The sequence below is a fragment of the Ochotona princeps genome, chromosome 29 (genome assembly GCF_030435755.1).
Source record: "Ochotona princeps isolate mOchPri1 chromosome 29, mOchPri1.hap1, whole genome shotgun sequence".
Classification (NCBI taxonomy): domain Eukaryota; kingdom Metazoa; phylum Chordata; class Mammalia; order Lagomorpha; family Ochotonidae; genus Ochotona; species Ochotona princeps.
Window position 1 is genome coordinate 11637656 of NC_080860.1, and position 23102 is coordinate 11660757.

General features: G+C 53.7%; 1 protein-coding gene across 4 annotated transcripts in view; it reads right to left on the reverse strand.

Moving 5' to 3' along the window:
- CMKLR1 (chemerin chemokine-like receptor 1) overlaps positions 1–23102 on the reverse strand; it is a 718021-nt gene that overhangs the window by 582222 nt on the left and 112697 nt on the right. Inside the window, exon 1 of one of the 4 annotated variants that reach the window (XM_058656664.1) lies at positions 21097–21365. The exons of 2 other annotated variants lie outside the window; for them this stretch is intronic. The gene's annotated coding sequence lies outside the window, so the exon portion shown is untranslated. Of the gene's footprint in view, positions 1–10472; positions 10493–21096; positions 21366–23102 lie in introns of those variants that run through there. One more of the 4 variants, XM_058656665.1, reaches the window with a different exon arrangement.

Consider the following 23102-nt stretch of genomic DNA (forward strand, 5'->3'; position numbering starts at 1 on the left):
CCTGTATCCCCAGCCCAGGCAGAACAGAAACAGTCCCTGCAACCCGGTGCGGGGGAAGGGGAGGGTGCTCATGGTCCGGCAGCCATTCCTCCAGCTGCAAAGATCCACCACCAGAGCGTTTAGACCAGCATCTCTCCCTCCAGGCCAGAAAGCTGCCCTGGCTCCCCAGCAGGGATTTGGTGCATAAACACAAGGATCCCCAGCATCCAGCCCACACCCCATGCCATCAGGCACACAGTCTGCGCCTTCCCTAAACACTGCCCAGCCACGGAGGCAGGCTGTAAACAAATGTTCTCGTTTGCTTATGTCCCACCAGCCTGGGAGGCCCGGCACCAGACTCCGTTAATCCCTTGAGTCAGACCCCAGCCTGCCTGAGCGACGAACCGACGAACCCCCCCGACCCACCCCCCGCCCCAGGCTCTGTACAGCGCTCCTGGAGGGCGGCAGACACTGGGGTTGCTGATGCAGGCTGTTCAGGATGTGGTCTGACACAGCTGCAGGGACAGCCGACTTCCCCTCACACTGGGAGCTGACCTACAGCTCGCACTTGGGGTGCTGCTCAGCATATGGGCCAGCAGCCTGGACTCTGAGGTCCCCCTGAGGAACTGGGGACCCAGCCCTAAACTCCTCAGCCAGTCTAGCACAGCCCACTTTCAGCCTTAGAGGGCAGCCTGCAGCTGGTGCGGTCCCACAAGCATTGCCCCCTTCCTGGCTCCTTGCGATAGAGGGAAGGTGGCAGCCAATGAGGTCCCAGGCTACTGTAGGAGGGCAGAGTAAGGAATGTGGACCCCAGGGTCCTTTGCTTCTGGAGCCTTGGTCTTAATCCATGTGGTGTGACCTCCACTACTCTCTGCTCTAAAAAGAAGACGACAAACAGCTGTCCAGCCCCTTAAACATACCAGGGACCTGGCCATTTGCAGGGGACCCATGGGGCCACCTTCCTGGGAACGCTGAACTAGGTGTGAAGATTTGGGTCAGCAAAATCAGGGGACTCTAAAAGTTCCTAGAAAATGGAGTGAAAAGAGAATTTGATGCTGAGAGTCCTGAAAGGTTTCTCCATTTTCCGTAAACTTTGGGAAGACCTTGTGTTAAGAACATCTGACTACATATGGGCTATGAGCACCAGGGTGGGGAGCAGCATGTATGCACATCATGGCACCCCAGGCCCACAGGACAGTGGCCTTGATGATGGCTCTTTTGGAGCTGGGGAAGTTGGGGTCCAGTGAGGGTAAGCGTCCTACCCAGAGTTGGGTGGCTGGTGAGACAGAAGTGATATTTAACTCAGATCAAGCAGGTAAGGCTGCTGCCTGAAGCACCTGTTAGAATCCTTGACTGCTCTGCTTCCAATCCTGCTCCCTGCTGATGCACCTGGGAAAGCAGTGAAGGATCACCTAAGTGCTTGAGCCCCTGCACCCACATGGGAGTCCTGGATGGAGTTCCAGGCTCCCGGCTTGGACACAGAGCAACAGCATCAGCTGTTTAGGCTGCCTGGGGAAATGAACCAGAGAACGGAAGGTATCTCTCTGTCTCTCTCTTTCCCTCTCCCATTTCCTTCCTTCTTCCCTCTCCTGTTACTTTGCATTTCAAATAAATGTTTTTTTCAAAAGGAACCCATGTCCCTTTTCATGTATCTCACAGCCCCCTCTTAGCAGATGTTCTTTGAAACATCCATGGTCTCAGTTTCCCTAATGATAAAGCCAGGCAATTAGAGTTAGCAATCTCCAAAGTTCCCTCCACCTTCAACTAATACCAGTGCTGATTGGGCTCAGAGTCTGTTCTGGGCTCTCTGCTGAGTGCGATGACAGCACCTCTCAGTTCCATGCTGTTCCACCCCTGGGCAAGTTGCTCTGCTCTCTGAACTGTGAAGTAGGAACAATAAAACTTTCAGGAAATTGAGATGGAAAAATATCAGCAGAGAGGGGTCTTGTAGGAAGGTCAAGGTCAATCTGCAGCCCCCCCCCCATTGTACCTCCACAGAAGCACTGGGGGCTTTGCTCTGTGGCCTCAGGCAATACACCTCTCTCTCCTGAGCCTCTCCTGTGAAATGGGGCTAAGGCCATTACCTCCTAAGAGAGCTCAGTCAGGAGCACCAACAGCAGGCGAGGGCACCGAGCCTGGTGCTGGGATGCGCTAGGTGGGAGTCAGCGTAAAGCTGGGATGGAGCTGATCTGCGGGAACCCCCGTCCTGCCATAGGGCCAGGCACTAACTCTGCACCAAAGCAAAGGGTTGTGTCCCTGGGAATGCTGTGATGAGCCCTGTGGTGTCTGGGAGCAGCAGGAGGCTGGGGGCCAGGTTGCAGGTCTGTGGGCCCTGCAGGGTTCCTCTTGCTCCCAGATGTGGTTGGGTTGGGCAGCTGAGGGAGCTGTGGCTCTGCTCACAACCCCTGCAGCTGTTCCCAGAGCTGCCCTTCACTCAAGCTCCTCACTGGGAACCAAGCTTCTGTCCCACCTCACTGGCCTCTGCCAGTGCAGGTTATGATGGCTGAGTGACCTCCAGCCCCTCCTTCACGCTTCCAAATCCCCAACCCTGTTCCCTGACGTCGTGTGATGTAGGCAAGTGGCCTAGAGGGTCCTCCCAGCAAAACCACGGGGGCATAAACCATGACAACTACCCTTAGTGCCCACTTCACTGATGAGAAAACTGAGTCACACGCATGTCAGGATTTTCCCTACAGCTGCCTGACAAGGGAGTACATCAAGAGAGTTGGGAGCTCCAGGCTGGGCTCCTGGCTTCTGCTCCCCAAATGTGCCCTGAAGCCTGTGGGGAATCCCAGTTCCAGCACATCCTGGCTGTGTGACCCTGAGCAGGTGACTTCACCTCTCCAAGCTTCAGGCTCTTCATCTGTCTCCAGGAGATGGGAGGATTCAGCCAGACAGACCGGGATGCGCTTGTCACCACCTCAGCTACTGCGTCAATGTCGCAGGAGTGGATGATGTACCCCAGGGGACAAGGCATGGAAAAACTCCTCCACAGCTCCCTCAGGAAGGGAGGGAGGCCTCTGTGGTGGGAGCCAAGGGGAACTTTGGATCTCCCAGTCCTCTCCTCACACATCCCCTCTGCTGGCCAAGGCCCTGAGCACATCTGGCCAGGGGCAGCCCTGTCAGGGTCCCCCACCAAGCCACCTTGTTGGGAAGACTTCCTGTCTCCATGGCTCCTGCCTTAGGAGGAAGTCTGCTCAGCGTGGGCTCGGGAGCCAGGCGTGCGGTTTGGCACCTTTGCCTGGGAGAGGTCAAAAAACAGAGGTTCTATTGGAGGGGGAGAGAGAGAGGAGGATGGGCCCCTCCTGGGCAGACTGACTCAAGCCCTCTGAGAGGCTGGGAAGCTTCCGACGGATGAGAAACTTGGCCTTGGCTTGGGGCTGCACTCAGTGGGCCAAGGAGCGGGCTTGACTCCCTTCCTCTATGCTTCCAGAACAGACTGATTAAAGCAGCTATTACATGCCAAGCCCGTGCCTGGGCACTTGGAACATAACAGGGACAAAATCAGACATGGCCTGCCATATAACAAGAACCAAAAAAACCGATCAAACATGCACACACAAACACACAGTGAAGAAGGGGGACAGCTCCAGAGCTAGACAGCCTGGATCTGGGGCTCTGCTTTGCCACTCCCCTCTGTGTGACCCCAGGAAAGTCATCACACCTTTCTGTCCCTACAGCCACTTCCCTCTCCCAGGCCTGTCTGAGTCGGTGACACTTTAGAAGCATGCCTAACTCATGGGAAGGATGATGTCACCACTTGAAGGCACCATGAGTGGAGGGGGACTGGCAGCTGCAGAAGGCAGGAGAGCAGCAAGGGCCCTTCCGAGCTGGGGGTCAGGGTCGGTGAGGGCCCCCCGGGGAAGCAGGGGTCCCATGGGAGAGCCGAGGAGTCTGGCAATCTCCTGATTGTTCTTGAGGATTTCTCAGCCTGCATGGACAGGTTTGCTTCCAGAGCTGTTTCCGTGGCAACCACCAATGCTTCAAGGAGAATCTCAGATGTGTAGAGAAGCAAGAAGTCCTCATGGTTAAAAGTCAGGCCCAGGGGGATGGGGCCAGGGGGAGCAACCCCAGGCCAGCACCCAGGACTGAGCCCCATCTCCCACCAGAGGCCCTGATGCAGCCAAGGAAGCCTGGTCTCCATGGCAACCCTGGTTCCCCACCTTGCTCCCCATTACGTGGGGCTGGGAGAGGTAGCAGGGAGGCAGTGCAGCGGGTGTGCCGGCAAGGTACATGCCTGTGAGGGGGGCACATTCCAATAAATCTGAGAAGCTCCCCTGGAGATGAACATGAATACAGGCAAATTTTCTGATTTTCAGATTCCAAAATGATGCATACCTCCCTGCCACCAAAGCAAAACAAACAAACAAACAAACAAACAAACAAAAAACAGCCTGCTGTGGGGCCCTGAAGGTCACCATGGGCCCCAGAGTTTGGCCAACATTGCATTGGGATAAGAATGGTGACAGCCAAGAAGCAGACGCCCTAAAGGAGCAGGAAGGGGCTTTAGGGCCAAAGTTTGTGCAGCAACATGTCAACAGGACCAGGTTATACCCTTTCTAACTCAGCTCCAGCTAGTGGTTAGGATGGATGCACCTGTGTCTGTAACATCAGACCTTGGGCAACTCTCTGTGATAGAACATGAAAGGTCCCCTCGTGTAGCCAGCTTGAATTCGACCATGCAATACCATCACCCATACATAACCCACTCCTCCCCGGCCTGGCCTCCTGGGCTGACTAACATACCAGACAGAGAGGGACCCAACAAGCACACCCTATACCCCACCCACACAGACGCACGGTTCAGATCTGCCAAGTAAAACATATTCAAGGCTCTCTCAGTCCTAGAGGGAAGGAAGTGTCTAGAGTTGGTCCTAGCACTTGAGGAATGAACTTAACTCCTGAATAATAAATACATAAATAACCAAGCCAACACAAGGCTATGAGGTAGAAAGGGTGGCATGGAGCTAGCCCCAGGGGACATAACAGGCAGCAGAAGGAGGTGGGGGTGCAGAGGTGGGTGTCCCTGGATGTAGCACAAGTCACCCTCTGCCTGGGCCAGCCTGGTGTGGGGAGAGGGGCAGGTTGCTGCCCCGGCCAAGCCTGCAGGACTCCTGGGAAGTTCCTGGCCATGAGCAGGGAGGGGCTGTGGGAGTGAGGAGGGGAACTTGGAGCCCAGGTCCTTTCAGCCAGACCATTCCCAGTGCTCCAGGAGCCCAGGGCCCTCTCTCGCAGCATGGTCTGCCTGGGGAGTGCTTCTCATTGGAACCCCCTCACCTCTCTAGCCTCACCTCACACTCAGAACAAACCCACACAGAACTGGCAGCAAAGGAAGGAGGGGGTGGGTGCATGGTACCATGGCTGCATCCCACACCAGAGCTCCAGGGACTAGGAATGCCTGCATTCTGCATCCGGCATTGGAGCGCCTGGGTTCCCGCACCAGCTCTGTCCCCACTCTCAGGTTCCTGCTCCTGCCTGCCCTAGGAGGCAGTGATGGCTCAAATAGCTGTGTCCCTCCCACCCACTTGCATGAAGACCTGGATCCAGTTTCCAGCTTCAACCTGACCCAGCCTGGAGGTGACAGGTATTTGGGGGGGAGTGAACCAGCAAATGAAGTGCTTACTCTTGCTGGGCCAACCATGAAGCTGGCTGGGGGCCTGGCCCCAGCCCTGGTCAAGGAGGGAGTGGTTTCACCCTCATTTCATGGAGGTGGAGACTGAGGCTCTGAGGGAACCAGCAGCCAGGTTTACAGAAGCAAAGCCATGGACCCAAGAGTCCATGGAAGGGAAGCAGCACAGGTGGGGTGTGAATCACAGCTCTGCTGTCCACGGCTCCCAGGGAGCCCAGTTGCCCTTGAGCTCCTGCAGTCTGGCAGCACCTGTCACCCCACAGACCTGGCAGGGGCACAGCATCTCACAGACCCAGCCCAGCTCAGGGAGCCTTTGGTAACACCACTCACCCACCTCTGGGCAACACAGTTTCCACGTACGCTCCCAGGTCCAGCAGAGGGGCTGCAGAGGCTGGACCAGCCAGGTGCACCCCTGAGAGCGCCCAGGGGCCTGAGCTGCCCCTAGGCACCCCTGCCCAGCTGCCAGTTCCAGGCACAGGAGCTGCTGGGGCTGCTTAAGCAGGTTCTGGCCCCCTTGGAGCTGCCTGGCCCCAGCCCAGGCAGCTGACGCAGGGACTGGCACTGCTGCCAGTGGCCAGAGGGTTGGAGGACAAGATCCCACCCTGTTCCCAGGCGCTGGAGGGAAGGCCAGGCTGCCCTCCCCCTTGACCTTGTCACTACGCTGTCACCTCCTCCCAAGACCTGGGAGGGATCTGGCTGGGAAAATCCACACCCACCCCCTCCCCCAACCCTTTCCCGCCCTATAGCCTCTGCAGGAAAACAAAAAAGCTGGTGGAATACAGGAGGAAATTCCAGGATCCAGAGAGCAGAGCGGCTGCTGGAAAGCCTTTCCCACCTCGGGGTCTTGACCCTGGGCTTGGAGAGAGGAGCAAAAAGGCTCTGGGGCTGCAGGTGAGGCCTCTCCCACTCCACAGGGGCAGAGACCCTCACTGCCATGTGGAGTTGCAGCCTCCTCCCCTACTTCCCACATACAGGGGTCTGTGTAAAGGTTTGGTGGGGTCCCCTCTGCAGACTGCATGGGAAAGATGGGTCACTCAAGGCATACAGGGGGCCAGGCTCAGACTGACCTGGCCCATGTTTGAAGAGAACAGCTTTTGGCTTCAACCAGCAGACAACCAGTGTGAAGCTCCCAGTCACAGAACTTCTAGAAAGTCTCATCCAGTCCTTAGAAAATTTTCCTTTTTTTCCACATGTATACATTCACACAAAGCTAACCTGAACTTGAGCAACCCATTGTACTCATTGCTGGCCTTCCTCAGCCCCACTTGGAGTCACGATGCAGGACAAGCTGGGCACCTCTCCGCTCCCGGCCACTTCGGCCACTTCCTCCCTTTAGCCGTGGCTAGCACTTCCTCTGCATCCTTAACCCCTTGCCAGCAGGCCCTCATTTGACCCTTGAAGCCACACTCCTCAGGCCAGGAAAGGGGGGCTGCAGGGTGTGTCTATTTGTAGGCCTGCCAGTCTCTTCGCTGGTGTGTGAGCTCGGCCCAGAAGGAGCGGAAAAAAAATTCACCAGAGTTTTTGCTGTACCAGGAATGAAAAATCAGCACTGAGTGTGGAAGGAAGGAGGGGAATGTGGGTGGGGATTGACCACAGAGCCAGGTCTGTGTGGAAAAAATGCAGACGATAAGCAATGTCCTCCATGCTTACTCTGGGAGGGTGGGGGAGAGAAGGCCATTTGGGGCTCCCAGTGCCCAGTTCCAAAAAAGGAGAGCAGCAAGACAGGTCATGTGCTCCAGGCCCCAGACACAGCCCCCCAGGGGAACAACGAAGCTCCTGGCTGTGAGGGGGCAGAAAGACTAGCTGCGGGGGGAGAGTCTCTGAAAAAACAGGGTCCTGCATGCTCTGACCCTGGCTGCAATAGTGGAACAGTGCCTCTTCAGACCCCAGCAGGGTAAGCCTGGGTGGGGCCGGGGATCCTGGTGGGGAGGAGGGAGCAGGGGAGGCAAGGGAGGACCAGAGAAGCTGATGGAGGGCAGGGGAAACAGACTCGGGATGAGAGGCGCAGGGAGAAGAGACTCCGGGAGGTGGGACAAAAGACAAACTGAGACAATTACAGCTTGGAGAGGCAGGGGTGAGGCCCGAGTCCCAGAGAGAAGACAGGGATGGAGCTGTAAAGGGCCCTCCTGATCCCAGAGAAGGTTCAGAAAGACTCAAGAGCCAGCCCAGTATGAGCAGGCGGGGAACCAGGCAAGGCTGGAATGGGGCACACAGCTCAGAGCAGAGAGTAGGGGCATTTACAGATATAACTGCCGCTGCCTATGAGCAAAGGGAAACCTGGGATTTCCAAACTTCACAAAGACCAAGAGGGCTATGGATAAGACAGCAGCCCAGGGAAGAACAGCAGGGGTGTGGTAACTGCCAGTCCCTAGACCTTCCAGAGACCCTGAGAAGAGGAGAGCTTGTCAGTGGCCAGAGGGATCCAGGCAGAGGGTGGATTACTACTGAACACATGGCCTGCTTGGGGGCAGGTGGGAGCTTGTGATGGGGACAAGACAAGGCCCAAAGTCAGCAGCAGGGAAGAGGGGGTGCGGTGTTCCCTGGTGTGAATGCAGAATGTCTGTCATTGTTCTCTCCACAGTTCCCTCCTGTCCACTGGAGAGGAGCTGCAAGGAGAGACCCAATTAAACACATTGTCTTCCCCACAGACACTTCACCGGAGTTCAAGAGCATTTTCAAATCAAGACAGTGGATCTCCTGGGAGGCAGCAAGCACCTGCCACCAAGGATTGCACTACCATTATCAGAAAGGGGTGGAAGCTGGAGGGACGTGTGGGCTTTGTGTAAGCTTCCACAGGATCCTCTCTGGGTTTGCCAGTTCCTGTGACAGTAAGGAAAGCTGGAGCCAAGAATGGCCAAGTTTTTAATCTCGAGAGGCGTCTACATAATAGTTAAGGAGATAACAGGAACAAAACCACAGGGGTTAAATTTTTAATGTACTTCCTATTAACTTGATAGCAACTCACAATGCAGTAACACTTGCCAGTAATATAAAACACTCCCTGTTCACATAAGTTAACTTGCTTAGTGGGCATCCATTCACAATGCCAATCTGGCTTCTTCAATTTTTTTTTTAAAAGATTTATTCATTTTATTACAGCCACATATACACAGAGGAGGAGAGACAGAGAGGAAGATCTTCCATCCCATGATTCACTCCCCAAGTGAGCCGCAATGGGCCAGTGAGCGCCGATCCGAAGCCGGGAACCTGGAACCTCTTCCGGGTCTCCCACGCGGGTGCAGGGTCCCAATGCATTGGGCTGTCCTCAACTGCTTTCCCAGGCCACAGGCAGGGAGCTGGATGGGAAGTGGAGCTGCCGGGATTAGAACCGGTGCCCATATGGGATCCCGAGGCTTTCAAGGCGAGGACTTTAGCCGCTAGGCCACTCCGCCGGGCCCGGCTTCCTAAATTTAAAATCCTGATCGGTCAACACAATTCCATCTAATTGATGACGACGAAACCATCGAAAATCACTAAAAGGGAAGCAGACCTTAAGCACAGCACTTAGACCCTGCTTGGGACATGCATGTCCCACACTGGAGTGTCTTGCTCACAGTTCTGGCTCTCCTCCCAGTTTCAGCGTCTTGCCCGTGTACACCCCGGGACGCAGCAAGTGACTTGGAACCAGCCCTTGGCTCCCTGTCAGCTAGGTGGGAGAGCTGGACCGAGTGCCTGGCTCCTGGCTTCAGCCTTGCTCTGCCTTGGCTTTTGTAGGTATTTAAGGAGTGAACCAGCAGATACAAGACCTCTCTCTCTTGTGTTTACTCTTCCTTTCTCTCTAACTCTTCCCTTGCCTTTCAAATAAAATAAACAAATACATGAAAAGCACACTGGAAGTTCAACTCTAGAATGGAAAGCCTTGTTTCTACACTATGGCCACCTAGTCCTCCCTGTACGCATTTTCTTTTCTTTTTTTTTTTTTAAAGATTTATTTTATTTTTATTACAAAGTCAGATATACTGAGAGGAGGAGAGACAGAGAGGAAGTGGAGCTGCCGGGATTAGAACCAGCAGCCACATGGGATCAAGGTGAGGACCTTAGCCAACAGGCCACGCTGCCGAGCCCAGTACCCATTTTCTTACAGTAGCTTCTCACCTGTCCTTCCAGTTATCTGTGGGAAAACACAAATGTAAATTCTAAATTTTCCTCCATTTTGTATTGATGTTAGTATGCAGTACACATTTTTACCTAACAGTTTCCTACTGCTACAATGCTATAATTAATCATCTTATGTGTACATGTTACACTGTCATAATTAGTTGTCATGTGCATACATTATGTTATGATTGATCATTCTGTACTTGTATGCTATGTCATAGTCATCATATACTTCTATATATTAACAATGTTATAATTAATTATTCTATTCTTGGATGTGTTACAATATTACAATGAATCATCCTGTATTTCCATATGTTACAATGTCTTAATCAGTCTGTACTTCTATGTGTTACAGTGTCATAACTGGTCATCATGTACTGTGTGCTCCATGTTATCATCATCCTATACTTTGTTACAGTGTTACAATAAATCAGCCCATACACATAGTGTATGTGTTACAATGTTATAGTTAATCATCAGTGTGTTTGTATTGCTACAACAATGTAGCTGGCCCTGTATCTGTATCCTTTCATACAGACTTTCTGCAGTCTGAGGCCCTTAGGCCCTTCCGTTTCATAATGGGCCATAATGAGCACACCAGATTTAGATCCTCCTTTTGCACTGTTGGCTGTGCTGTGTTTCAATCCATCTAGAACTTCCCCCAAGCCTAGATGAGGGGTCTCATCGAGTCCTGACCAAACCTTCAGTATAAGGTTTTCTAAGTCAGCTGTCCTGACTCCTGGGGCCCAGCTTCCACACTTACCAAAAAGAAGTGACAGTTGTCAGCAAGTTGACTGTGGGGATCAGGGCTTCTGTGGGTATCTCAGACTACCTCACCAGCTCCCAGATGGCAGATCTAGACCATATGGGGTTGCAGAGAAGTGGACAGGCAGGTTGGGAAGGAGAATTTTCTGAAGGGACCCATAGGCCAGCTGGAAGGTGTGCCATACTGTCCTTGATCTCAGAGGCTGGGACCTGCACCCTTAAAAAACTGTGGTGTGGGGGTGGCTTGGAGGGCCTGGCAGCTGCAGCACCCCTTTTCCTGGAGCACAGATCCCCCTCCCCTTGGTGAACGGCTCTAGCCATCCTGGCAGGAGCCAGGGTGTGTCTGTCCCTTTCCCAAGCAGGAGCCTGTATCCTTCTCTTTGTAGTACTCATGTTCCCCCAGCTGGCCTGGCCTGGGGCCTCAGAGACTGACAGAGGAACCTTTGTCTTTTCCTTCCGCCTCCTGCCAAGAACCCAGGCCCACAACTTCTCTGCTGTCGCAGGTTTCCCCAGCTGTGAGGAGAGGATGGACCCACCCAAATGGCACCTTTTCAAGTGGCCTGGGTTCAAAGTCTGACACTGTCACCAACCAGCTGTGTGACCTCGGGCAAATCACTCATCCTCTCTGGGCACTCCCCCCCTTTCCTGGATACACACGGGGAAGAGGAAGGGGTTCTGTGGGCACCTCCCTCATACCCAACAACCTATGTGTTCTCCTCCCCCGGTCAGGAAGCCAGAGCCAAGACAGGGCAGGCCCCCTGGAGCTGACCTGGAAGCATTTGAGGGCCACGATTTTCATCTCTGAGTGCTAGGGTAAGACAAGAGGACTTCAAAAGGTTTTTGAAGAATGAAATTACAGTAAGTTGATTTTGATGCAAAATATTTTGAAATCCGCACATGTGAGGATCTGAAACAGGGCATGAAATATGCATGTTCAGAACAAAATACACATAAATTTCAAACATGCACTAGAATAAGCATCCGTGAACTTATTTGAAATACCCTCCTACAACAGCACTTCATGCAAATTGTCCACACTTCTTAGGAAAAGCAAATAAGCAAAAACTGTGATCTCAAAATAGTTTTGTTTTAAAAACAACAACAACAACAAAAACCCAAGTTGAAATAAAAATGAAACAAACAGCCTTAAGTAGTTTTAGCACACATTTGGCTTTCCTTTCCCCAAGGGGAGGGAAGCCTGCACCCTGCAGTATGGGCAGCCCCTCTGCCCCTGGGGCTCATGGTCCTTCCCCTCCTAGAACTACAGAGCCACCAGCAGAGGCCCAAAAGGCAGGGGTGATGGAGACTGCAACTGTCCCACAGAGCAGGGACGCCCCAGAGTTTCCAATCCAAGCACAGCCGAATCCCAGAAGGAAAGAAACTGTCCCAAAAGCCAGTGGGCAAGAGCATCTTGAGGACCCCTCCCCCCAGAACAGGTAGGCACCTGCTCCAGTGCAAGGACGCTCCACTTGGACACCACAACAGTTTTGGCTGGCGAGGGATAGGGTGGGGGTGCATGGAGGTGAGCTGGACAAGGAATAAGAGGAAAAGATGTGCCACTGGGCAGCATGAGAGTAGGAGAGTACTGTGCTCTCAGTAGAGCACAGCTGTGAACAGAGGCCTTGCTCTGCACCCCAGCCAGCAAGAACTCCACTGGGTCTCCTGTGTGGACAGCAAGGGCCCAAGTACTTGCTCTGTCACCTGCTGCTCTCCATGGTGGGCATTAGCAGGGAGCTGGAAGCAGCAAGACCGAAACCCAGGCACAGGGGTGCAGCAATCCCAAGTGAGATCTTCACCTTGGCACCAGATACCAGCTCCACACCTTGTCTCAAGCATCCTGAAGTCTCAGCACAAGGATACCTTTTTGGGGGATCCACCAAGCCCTGGACTCACTGCTGTGCCATTCCATGAACTCTCTCATTTAATCCTCACCATGCACCTCGTGCCAGAGCCTGTCATCACCTCTAGCATGCCAAGTGAGCCCCAAAGGGCGGAGAAAGCAAGAGCAGCTGACCCAACACCACCAGCTGATAACTGAAGGACTTGGGATGCGGACCCAGGCCTAACTCCATACACTGAATTGTTTTGCTGCGAGCCCCACCAAAGAGGAAAGAATGGAAGCCACCACTACTGCAAAGGCAGAGAGGGAGGTGGGCAGGTCCATGGGGATGTCCATCCTCTCTCTGGGCCTCAGTACCCTGGTTGCCAAGTAGGAACATGAGCTCTACCCTTACACTTTCCATGAGGGTGCATGAAAGCCAGCGGGTGGAGACCTGTTTTACAGCATTCGCTTGTGACCCATCCGAGAGGTGTGACCAGCCCCAGAGGACAATCTGGGCGTCGGGAAGTGGAACGGGCAGGGGGCCAACCTGGACGCTGCCTGTAGGCAGCGGAAACACCAGTGGTGGAGGGAGGAGGGTTTAGGAGGCCCTGATGGCTGCCCAGCCCCCTGGAAAATGTGAAACAGGGGCTTGCCTGGGGTGCCAGCAGGGGACATGGACCAGACAATGCCAAGGTTCAGGGCCCCAGCCCAGCCCTTAGAGGACCCCAAGTTTGGGGCCCCACCCAGCCGGCTGCCCCTGTTCTGCCCCAGGCCCTGTTCCTGCTCCTAATTTCCTCTGCATTTGTGGCTTTTCATGGCAGGAGCAGAAGGAAAATAGAGAGACCCAATTGGACCAGACAGGCCCCCAGGAAGAACAGTGCAAGGTTTCCACCCAGCCCCACAGGGGATCAAACTAGGATCCCAGCGCCATCCACAGCTGGCCTGTCTTAACCTTTTGGGGCCCAGGAGTCCTCTGTTTATGCACCACCAGGCCAGCACCAGTACCAGGTCATGCACAACCTTCTTTAAGTCACCACAGCACCCCACTGAAGAAAGTTCTGGTGTGACCCTCCTCCCCTTACAGCTCAGAGCAGTGTGGAGATATTCTGAACGCTCTCAGCCAGCAAGAGGCAGAACTGGGCTGCCCATGAACTGAGCAGACTGCATCCCCCGCCCCGCCCTGCCCCAGTGGCCATCCCGGTCCCACCCAAGGGAAGTCCTTTTTCTTCGTGACCCAAATCCCTGACAGTTGAAGAGGGCCCCTGTGAGTTGCGTCTGCCACAAAAGACATTAAATGCTGCCAGTTCTCCCTGAAGACTGGCTCTTGACGTCAGCCTGCCCTGCCTCGCACCAGCAGGAGGGGGCCTAGCTGACCCAAGCTGTCCAGCCCTGCTCAGTCTGGCACAGCAGGCAATAGCCAGGTCTTCGTACCTCCAATACCAACATCACCAGGTCACTTTGATCAGACCAGAGAAGTCATCCTCAACCAATTCTTTTTTAACTCCAAAGAACCCCTCCCAGCCTCCATCCATGTCTGTCAGCAAGTCCTGGGTATTGAGGATGGGGGTGGAAGAAGGGACCCACACTCAGCCCAGACAGTCAGCAGTGGAGAGAAGCACTTCTTCCTCCAAGCTGGTTTATGAGCCACAACCCCCATGGGATATAGCCACAAACCCACATGCCCTCTGCCCACTTGGAACATCAAATTCAATTAGCTTTGGAGTGTCTGGAATCTTTCATTGTCCAAGTGCTCAAGTTCAAGCACTGAAGCTGGAAAGTGCATAGCCTGGAGGCAATAGGGCAAAGTGTGCTGGACTCCCTTCTGCCCCCCCATCCCACCGGGGAAACTGGGTGGGACCCTCAAGGCCTTAAGGAGGGGGGGTCTGGACTCCTCCCTGCCATTCCTGTCATTCCCTGTCTGCTTCCCCCACAGCTACCCTCCCAGGCAGCCCACACTAGTCCCAGCTCTCCAGATCCTACCCTGACATCTCTTTTATCTCTGGCTAGCTCTGCTTGCAAGCAGCGTAAGGCCTCTTGATCCTCAGAACCCTGCTCAAACACATGCTGCCTTTTTGTAGCAGTATTTCTGGTGACAACTACTCCCCTGCACTGCCACAATGTGCTGTACCAGGCAGGTGTCACACTCCTGACAGTAACCACTCCCGGAGCCTTCACTGCACTGAATGGGTGGTGAGGTGGTGACTGTCCCCACGAGCAACACCCCAACCCCAGAGCCAGTCTTGAGGATACAGGGGACCCTCCTGTCATCTCAGTCATCTGGGAGCTCCCTGAGGGCAGAGCTCGTCTCTCTCTATGCCCCATGCTCCTGGCACATGGTAGGTGCTCAGGAAATGCCTGTGAATCTCTATCCTGGTTCCCTTCATTGAGTCTCTTGCTCTCTATGATCCTCGGTTTTCCCATCTGAAGAATAGGCACATGGACTAGCTCAAAAATGACAAATGTTATTTCAGCTGGCCACGGTCATCCACTGAGTTTCATGATCAAGCCTGGTTTGTAAGTTGTTTTTAAAGATGGACTCTAACTTACCCAGCCCAGAGGTGGACTCTGTACCCCTCCGTCTCTTGAATCTGGCTAGTCTGGGGAGTTGTCACAACCAAGAGAATGTGACAGAGTGAAGCTGCACTAGACCTACAGTTCACGAAGTAGTTGCTTTTTCCTCTTTTAAAGAGTCACTTATTTGAAAGGGAGAGTTAGAGAAAAGGAAAGAGAAAGAGAAAGAGAGAGAGAGATCTTCTGTTCACTGGTTCCCTCCCCAAATGGCTGCAATGGACTGAGCCAGATCTAAGCCAGGAGCCAGCAGCCTCACCCAGGTCTCCCATGTGCACTTAGGGCCTAAGCACTTGGGCTACCTTCCACAGCTTTCACCTTCTTCTATTTTCAGTATTGCAGAGCCCCGAGCCTGCAGGCAGAATGCCTCACCACCAGCCTTCCCCCACCCACTGTTGCTGGGCAGAGAAGCCACAAGGAAAGAAGCATCTAAAGCCCCAGGCAGACACAAGGCCATCCTTAATAAGCCAATGCGAGGGGAGCCCCACATGGAGCAGAGTGAACCGTCCTGGCAAAACCCTACCCAATGGCAGAACCTGGACAAATATACAATGTTCAGGCCTCTAAACCCAGGGGTCACTCACTACTCAGAGATGAACGACCGAAATACTAGGGTTCCACTAGTGGGACAGGCATGAGTGACACAGTGCCTGGGCAGGGGTGTCAGGGGTTGGATTGCAACCCCACCTCTGCTCTAGATCCTATCAAGGCCAGTGTCAATAAACCTCGGTATCAACTCAAGATCCACGAGTGAGGGGCCTGCCTGGAAAGAAGGTTCCAGATGGGCAGCGGATTCACTCACCATCAGAGAGAACTGGACCCCGTCAGGAGCAGCACTAAATGAACTTTTGGGACATTTGAACAGGTGACTTGGGAGCGAATGAAGCCACTGACAGCAACTTCAGAGGCAGAAAGAGGCCTGCTGACAGGCAGTCATTTATCACAGCACCGATGTGGCTTCTGCAGATATCAGCATCCCATATCAGAGTGCCTAGAACTTGCAATCCAATTCCTGCTAATGCATTCTGGGTATGTCACATGATGTGGCCAAACTCACAAAGGTGGCAGGTGGCCAGACACTGACCAGAACCCAGGACTGCCCATGGCCCATCTCACAACACCTTGGGACCATGGAGCTCCCAGCAGGGGATCTGAGGCTGCTGGCTGTTTCCTGTACCAACATCCTTGCCCTTCACCCTCCTTGCACAAGAGTTGGGGTCAGGGATGCAGAACCCGAGTCACATCCACAGCAAAAGCAGAACCGATTCTGACATCTGACCTCCCTGCTGACTCAGCCGCTGGCACTTCCAGCACCACCAGGGTCGGACACAAAGGCAAGAGACTGGCCCAGAGGACTTTTGCCACCCTGAGAATCTGAGGCCAGCAGGTTCCAGATGCCCATGTCCACCCAGCTGTGCACATCTCAGTGCCCTGAGAATGACAGTGGAGATGTCTGCATCCAGTTGCCTACCTGCTGTGCCAAGTGCTTTGTGTGTCAGAGCCACAGCCCAGGGAAGAGGGTCCTCAGGGCATCCTGCCTCCCACATGAGCAAACCAAGAGGGTTGGCCGTTCAAAGGGCAGAGCTGAGAGCCAGCCCCTACAGCACCTGGCTCTGGGGTCTGTTGGCCTCACCATGTGATAGTGGCTAACCCACCCAGACATGAACATGCCTTTGTTTGGTAGCACCATGTAGAGTTAAGGCCCCTTAGTTCCACCCAGGGAGTTGACACTCTGCTCATTCTCAATCACAGTTGTATCCATCTCTACGAAAAGGTAGATGCTCCAAACAGAAGTAAATGAACTGGTTTTCTGAAGCTGCCTAAAACCAACACCGCCTAAATTTAAGGGCAGGGCAGCACAAAATGGCTGGTAGTGACCAGTCTACTTCTTTGCTTCCCAGGCCTAGCCTAAGACGTCTAAAAGCAGCCAGCCCACAACCTGATCCTACCATGTCCCCTGAGAATATCACTCAACCAGCCAAGGTCTCATTTTTCTCATCTGTACAGTGTATGCAAGCATGACTGCCCTGCAGCCCCTCCCAAGAAATGTTCCCTTTCTCACCATCCTTGCCTCACAAAGTGCCTGGTGTGAAGTAGGGGATGACAGATGGCTGTGGAACAAATGACGAGAGCATAAGTCTGCCTCCCCCGGCAGGGGCCTCCAGGACCTCCGTTTTCCACATTGCTTCAGCGGCTGCTGTGCTGTGGGGCTATTCATCCACTATGTGCCTGGCCTACTGCAGGCCTCAGCAACATCTAGGAGCCCAAGGTCACTGGCTACAATGCTCAGTCACACTGGACTTCCTCAGGCTAGGATCGTCCATGACCAAGATCCAATCTGGGAACTTGGGCCGTGATTCCTGAGCTGCTTCCTATGGGCCCAGTCCCAGGAAGTCCAGCCTGGGAAAATCCTCTACACTAAGGGAACATGTGCACAAACCTGTGCACCAGGCCCTGGGACAGGAGCAGGATTTTCTGAGCTCCAAGTCCAGAGCTGTATGACCTCGGGCCTCTCTGGTCCTTGCTTCCATCAGCTCCAAGGCGAGGATGATGGTGCTAAACCCAGTACACACAAAGATGGCTGGAAAATTTGGTCACAGACACAAACACGTCTGGCTCAGTGGCTGACATGCTCAGGACAACTCGTCTGCCTGCTTCTCCTTTCCAGAAGGGAAAAGGAGTGGCCGTGGCCCATGTTTCAGAGCAAGCCCTGTTTAAGGGGCTGGGATCTGGGAGTTTACCCAGTGTGTCTGGTGCAGATAATCTTAGGACAGCAAACAGCAAAGCACTTGCAACTGTAACATCACCACATGACCACCAAGACAAAACAAAGTGAATGTGGACTTAGGTTTAAGTCACGGATGAGACCTGAGAGGGCGCCCTATTCGCAGCACAAACAATGAGCTTCCTGCAAAACCCATACTACCCTAGGGTGCACAGGGCAGCCCTAGTCGGGACATGGGTACCACTGCTGGTGCTAAGGATCTCATGCCTGCCCCAGCCTCCTCTGCAGGGGGATGGGTGGGCCGTGGGACCCTCTGTCCCTGTTCAAGTGGACATGATGAACATTGCTTCTAGGCCAGGGCAGGGGAGAGAGGCACAGACACCACCTCCACACTTGCCTTCACCTTCCGCACCTGCCTGGAGACACCGGACATGTCCAAGGGGACAGCTGGGCCACCTGATGGGCCATAAATGCTCACCTACACCACTTAACTCAGGAGTTGAGTCCAGAGTCTTATGTCCATGATGCTAAGGGTGTGTGTGTGGAGGGGGTGGATTTCATCCAGTGATGCTGTTTGTGCAGGCAGGCAGGAAACAGGGAGGTGATGGGTTTGGGCCATCAAAGAGGAGCCAGTGGTTTGCTGTGAGACACCCACAGGGACCCCTCTCACCACAGGACACTCTGGACCACAGGAGCACCACCTCCAGAACTGATCTGGGGGACTCAGCCAATCTTAGGCTGTGGACTTGCAGAGCTGTGAGCCAGAATACATCTCTTTTCTTTGCAGCATTAAACTGCTTCAGGATATTTCACTGTAGTTGTGAAAAGTCAATTAACGAACTTTATTATTTCCAGGAACCACCACCCTCGAATTCAGAAATGCTTGCAATAAACTCTTTTTTTTTTTTTTGAGCCATCACACGCTCTGGGCTTCCTTCTTGCTGCAGCTGCTATACCCTAACAAATACAGCCTGCCACAGATGGCATGGTGATGACCAGAGAACAGGAGTGCTCTGCATAAGGTCAAATTCAAGTTCACTCAACCAGCCTACTCCTTGGAGTCCTAATGTGGTTTCCACCTAACCCACAGGGCTGTAAGGTTTCTCAGAGGCCCTGGGACAACAAGAGCAAGGGTTAGTGGACTACTCAGGGAGATCACCACTGTTGTGTGTTTCTGAATTGCACTTCCCCTTGTACTTTCGTTTGGGGGAAGGATTCTGCAGATTTTCAATGGTCTGGAAGCCCCGACTCAGGGGGTAGCTGATGTGGCCTGACCCTCTGGGGCGCTGTCAGACAGTTTCACTTCTCGACCGGCCTCCACGTCCCGACTGCCGACACAGACCGTGTGGCTCCACAGAAGCATGGATACTTGCTTAGAAAGGGAAAAGGGGGACCTCAGCATGCAGCACAGCGCCCCAACACCTGAGCAAAGGCAAGGACGTTCACATACTCTGGAGCAGGGGTTGTCAGGTTTTGGGGCGCACGCAGGTCTCTTGGGGTGTTGGTGCATCATGCCTCGTGAGATGCTGGTCAACAGCACCGAAGCTTTAGGAAACGCTCATGGTTATTCTGCTGCAAGTAATCTGGGCACTGTAGCCTCACTCCGGCCGTGATAGCTGCGCTGGTGTGACGGACCTCAGAGACAGCAAAATATGCCTTCCCTTTCTTATACATGTGGAAAATCTGAGGGTTACTAAGCCTCCGTAAAGAACTCCCAAGCAATTTTTCTTTGACTCCATGTCCTTCTGTGAGCAGGCAGCTGGCCAGTTCACACCCAGCCCTGTGGCCACAGTGCTTTACTCTGTTTTGTGGATGTCTAACAGCAGCACCCCTCCCTAGCCCTGTTTCCTCATCTGTAAAATGGGCAAGTTAATCATACCTTTATCCTATACACTGGATGAGGTGCCCCCCCCCCAAAAAAATCATCTCAGCATAGTGGAAACAGTGCAGCCCAAGAAAAGTTATTAGATAACAACTATGAGATATGACTTTAGCTCAGCCCATTTTACAAATGGTGAAACTGAGAGCTGCTAACTTTACTTGTTCCATGAACCCAACACAGGCCAGTTCTTGTGCAGGAAGGCTTGAGATTCAGAGAGAATGGTACTTCCGTTTGGCTCCAGGAGCCTGCAGATAGGCAGAAGAGGCAGGTGGGATGACTGGCATGGCACCGCAGGGTGGCAAGGGATCTGACCGGTGAAAGCACAGGCCCTGGCCAACAGGTCTGGCCCCAACCTGTGCAGGAGCCTTTTCAGAAGGGGTAGGAAGTCAGAGAGGGGAATGATCTGCCTAAAGTCAAGTTTGGTTATCCCTGAACGTTGAGGGGGGTGGATCAGAGAAGTCTCCTGTGCACCTAGGGAGAACTCATTGGGGTGAGGGAGAGCTTCCCAGTGCTTGATGTCCACCCCATCTGTCATTTGAGCATAACCAGTTCAGGCTAAAGGAAACACCGTGCCACACGCTCCTGCGCCAGTTTCATATACTACAGCCACCACGGCGAGTAGACGCCCTGCCCTTCAAGCCAGGAGAGACAGCAAGACCTGTACGCAGATTTGTCCTGAGGAAAAAGCTGGAGCACCAAAGCTGGAGCTGGGATTTTCCTTAACCAAAAGAGATGGCAGACTTAGGACCTGGTCATTTCCTCCCTGGGTGACCTCGGGTCGGTGACCAGGCCTCTCTGAACAGCACAGGCCTGAGCCATCAGACTCACAACAGGTAGCAGGTACTTGATCCCTGGCCATGTGGGGATGTCTGATTTTGCCCAAAAAAGCTGACTTGAATGCAGACAGGGGAAGTGGGATAGCTTCCATGGCAAAGCCCTGGCAAAAAGTTAGTATCCTCCACACACAAAGGATGTGTGGGTGTCAATAAAAAAAGATCAACGTGACCATAATGGAGGACATGGGAACGGCCTTGGGCAGCATAATCCCACAAGATACATGCACAATAAGCTTCCACAAGATTTCAACGTTTCTAAGGAAAGGCAAACAGAAGCCTTCCAAGAGATGCCTCAAGTTCCCAGGCATGGGGCTGTGAGAACATGGCACCCCAGTATAACATGCAGCACGCTTTTGTCTGGGGGCACCTAAGCAGTAGCTGCAGGTTAGCCTTGGACCCAGCAGTTCCACCTCTGGGAAGCTGGCCAGGGCACCAGCAAGCCAGATAAACCCCCACGGTGCTGCAGCCAAGAACTTCACCCCAAGACATGCTGCCTTGTACCTCTAAAGTGAGCACTGGAGGGGCAGAAACGGCTGGGAGGGCAGCTGTCGGTCCCTGGGAATGGTGATGTGGGCGTGGGCACTCATCCCACCACACATGCCCAGTCTCCTTGTCGAGAGTTGTTACTTTTAAAACCTGGAAACAATGATTAAGGGTGTCCCCTCTGACCAATTTGCGTGTTGAGAACGACAACACTTCACTCCCATGAGCATTTCCTGGCCACCTCCCACGCCCCAGGATGTCAAACTCACGTGCAGTACCTTCTCTCTGCTCTCTGCTCCTCCTCACTTTAGGTTACTCCTCCGGGTTCTTACAGCGATCTGTGCTTCCTGCGTCTTTGTGGCAACCACACCGCTCCTCTGGCTGAGGCTGTGTGCCTAGAAACTCATTCACTCATTCATTCATCCATCCGAAATCCCCGCCTAAGTGCTGCCCCTGGAACACTAATAAAAGATCCCTGGGAGGCCTTTCCGGGGAGCTCAGATCTGTTCCGAGCTGCCTCCCTGAGTGGGACAGAGACAGGACTGAGCCCGAGAAACAGCTGGAGGGAACAGAACAGGAGGGAGGGGCAGGAAACTAGGGGCTGGCTGAGGGCGGGGGCCTCCAGCTGCGGGAGTGGGAGCCTGCCCAGGAGGCTGTCCCTGCCAACCGGAGACTGGGCTCGTGGGTGGCAGCAGGGCCTGCTAGGGATGACCCGCCCCTCTGGCGGCCTGGCACAGCTGGGCTGCCTGCCCACTGTCTGAGCACAAACCAGGAGCACATGCAGGCCTGGGGCTGCTGGGAGACGTGTCTGCTCCCTGCTGGGGCCCAGGAGCCACCCGGCTGAGAGATGGGGCTACTCGTCACCCTGTCACTCTGGGCTGCCTCTCAAGGCTTGCCCACCCTCTTCCTCCTGCTTGGATGCTGTTCCTATCCCTTATGAAGTCCAGTGACCTCCAGCTCCCTTCTTGGGTCTCTCCTCCTCTGATTCCCAGGGTGCTGATCACTCTGGGCTCCCCTTGGTTGCTTGGAGTCACCTCATCAGGGCACTGATGCAGCACTGACAGTGTTTTTCCCACTGTCCTGGCCCTAGCGTATGTTTCCCAGTGCAGCTATGTCACCACTATGGCCTGTGGAATAATCAGAATAGCCCAGCATTAGGTACCCAGCCAGGTACTGGCTGCGTTGCTGTAAGCCATTACGTTTGTGGGAATTCGTGACGGCAGCAAACGAATGCAAGCCCCGTCTCAGGGAGATCAGAGCTTTGTCCCTGGTGGCTCGCAGATCCACTCAGGGATCCCACTCCCCTTGTTGGCTGTGTGGCCTGGTGCAATCACCCAGCTTCTCTGAATTGCAGCTTTCTCCTCTGCAGATGGGAGTAAAGCAGGATCTATGGAGGATGAGATGAGTCAACACACACCACAGGTGTGGGGCAGAATCTCACACATGGCTGACGTGCAGCGAGTGGCAGAATCTCCCCCACAATTCTAGTGGATCTTGAAACACCTCCTTGGTGGACATTTCCAGGTTGGCTGGGGCCTGGATTGCCTTCCCAGCTCTGGCTCCTGACTCCAGGGTCCTACCATTGCAGAGCCTGAAATGCTGTAGGTGATGGCTCAAGTAACTGAGTCCCTGGCAACCACGTGACAGCTTGCTCTCTCCACCTGCCACATTAAACAAACAACCAAACAAACAAGACACTCTTAAAAACAGGATGTCTCAGTCCTCCTAGAACCCTGTGACAATTGGTCATCCTCCTGTCCTATTCTGTCCAATGTCCCTCCACTGCTGAGCAACATTTCAAGGCCCCTCATTGCAGTATCATGCTCCAAGCCCATCAGAATCCCCCATGACCTGGCTCTCAAAAGGACACAGTTAAAGGGACAGCAGACCTGCAGCGGGATCAAGGAGGAGCCAAACACTCTGCTTACCACACACTGCCCCACCTTCTGCAGCAGTCTCCACCTTAATCGTAAGCCAATGATCATTTGTACCATTTCCATATTGGCCCCTGTTCTCCACCACTCAGAAAGCTCCCTGGGGCTAGGTGCTAGCACCAGGTACAGAGGAGCTGCTTGACAAATCTACCTACCTACCTACCCATAAATCAGGGAGAGATCTTACATCTACTGGTTTACTTTCCAAATGCCCACAACAGCCAGGGCTGGGCCAGGTGAAAGCCAGGAGCCAGGAACTCCATCTGAGTCTTCCTTTTGCTGTTTCTTATGGTACACATTAGCAGGGAAATGGAATGCAAGTGGAGGCAGGACTCAAACTCAGAGGGATTCTAGGATGTAGGCAATGTCTTGCAGCAC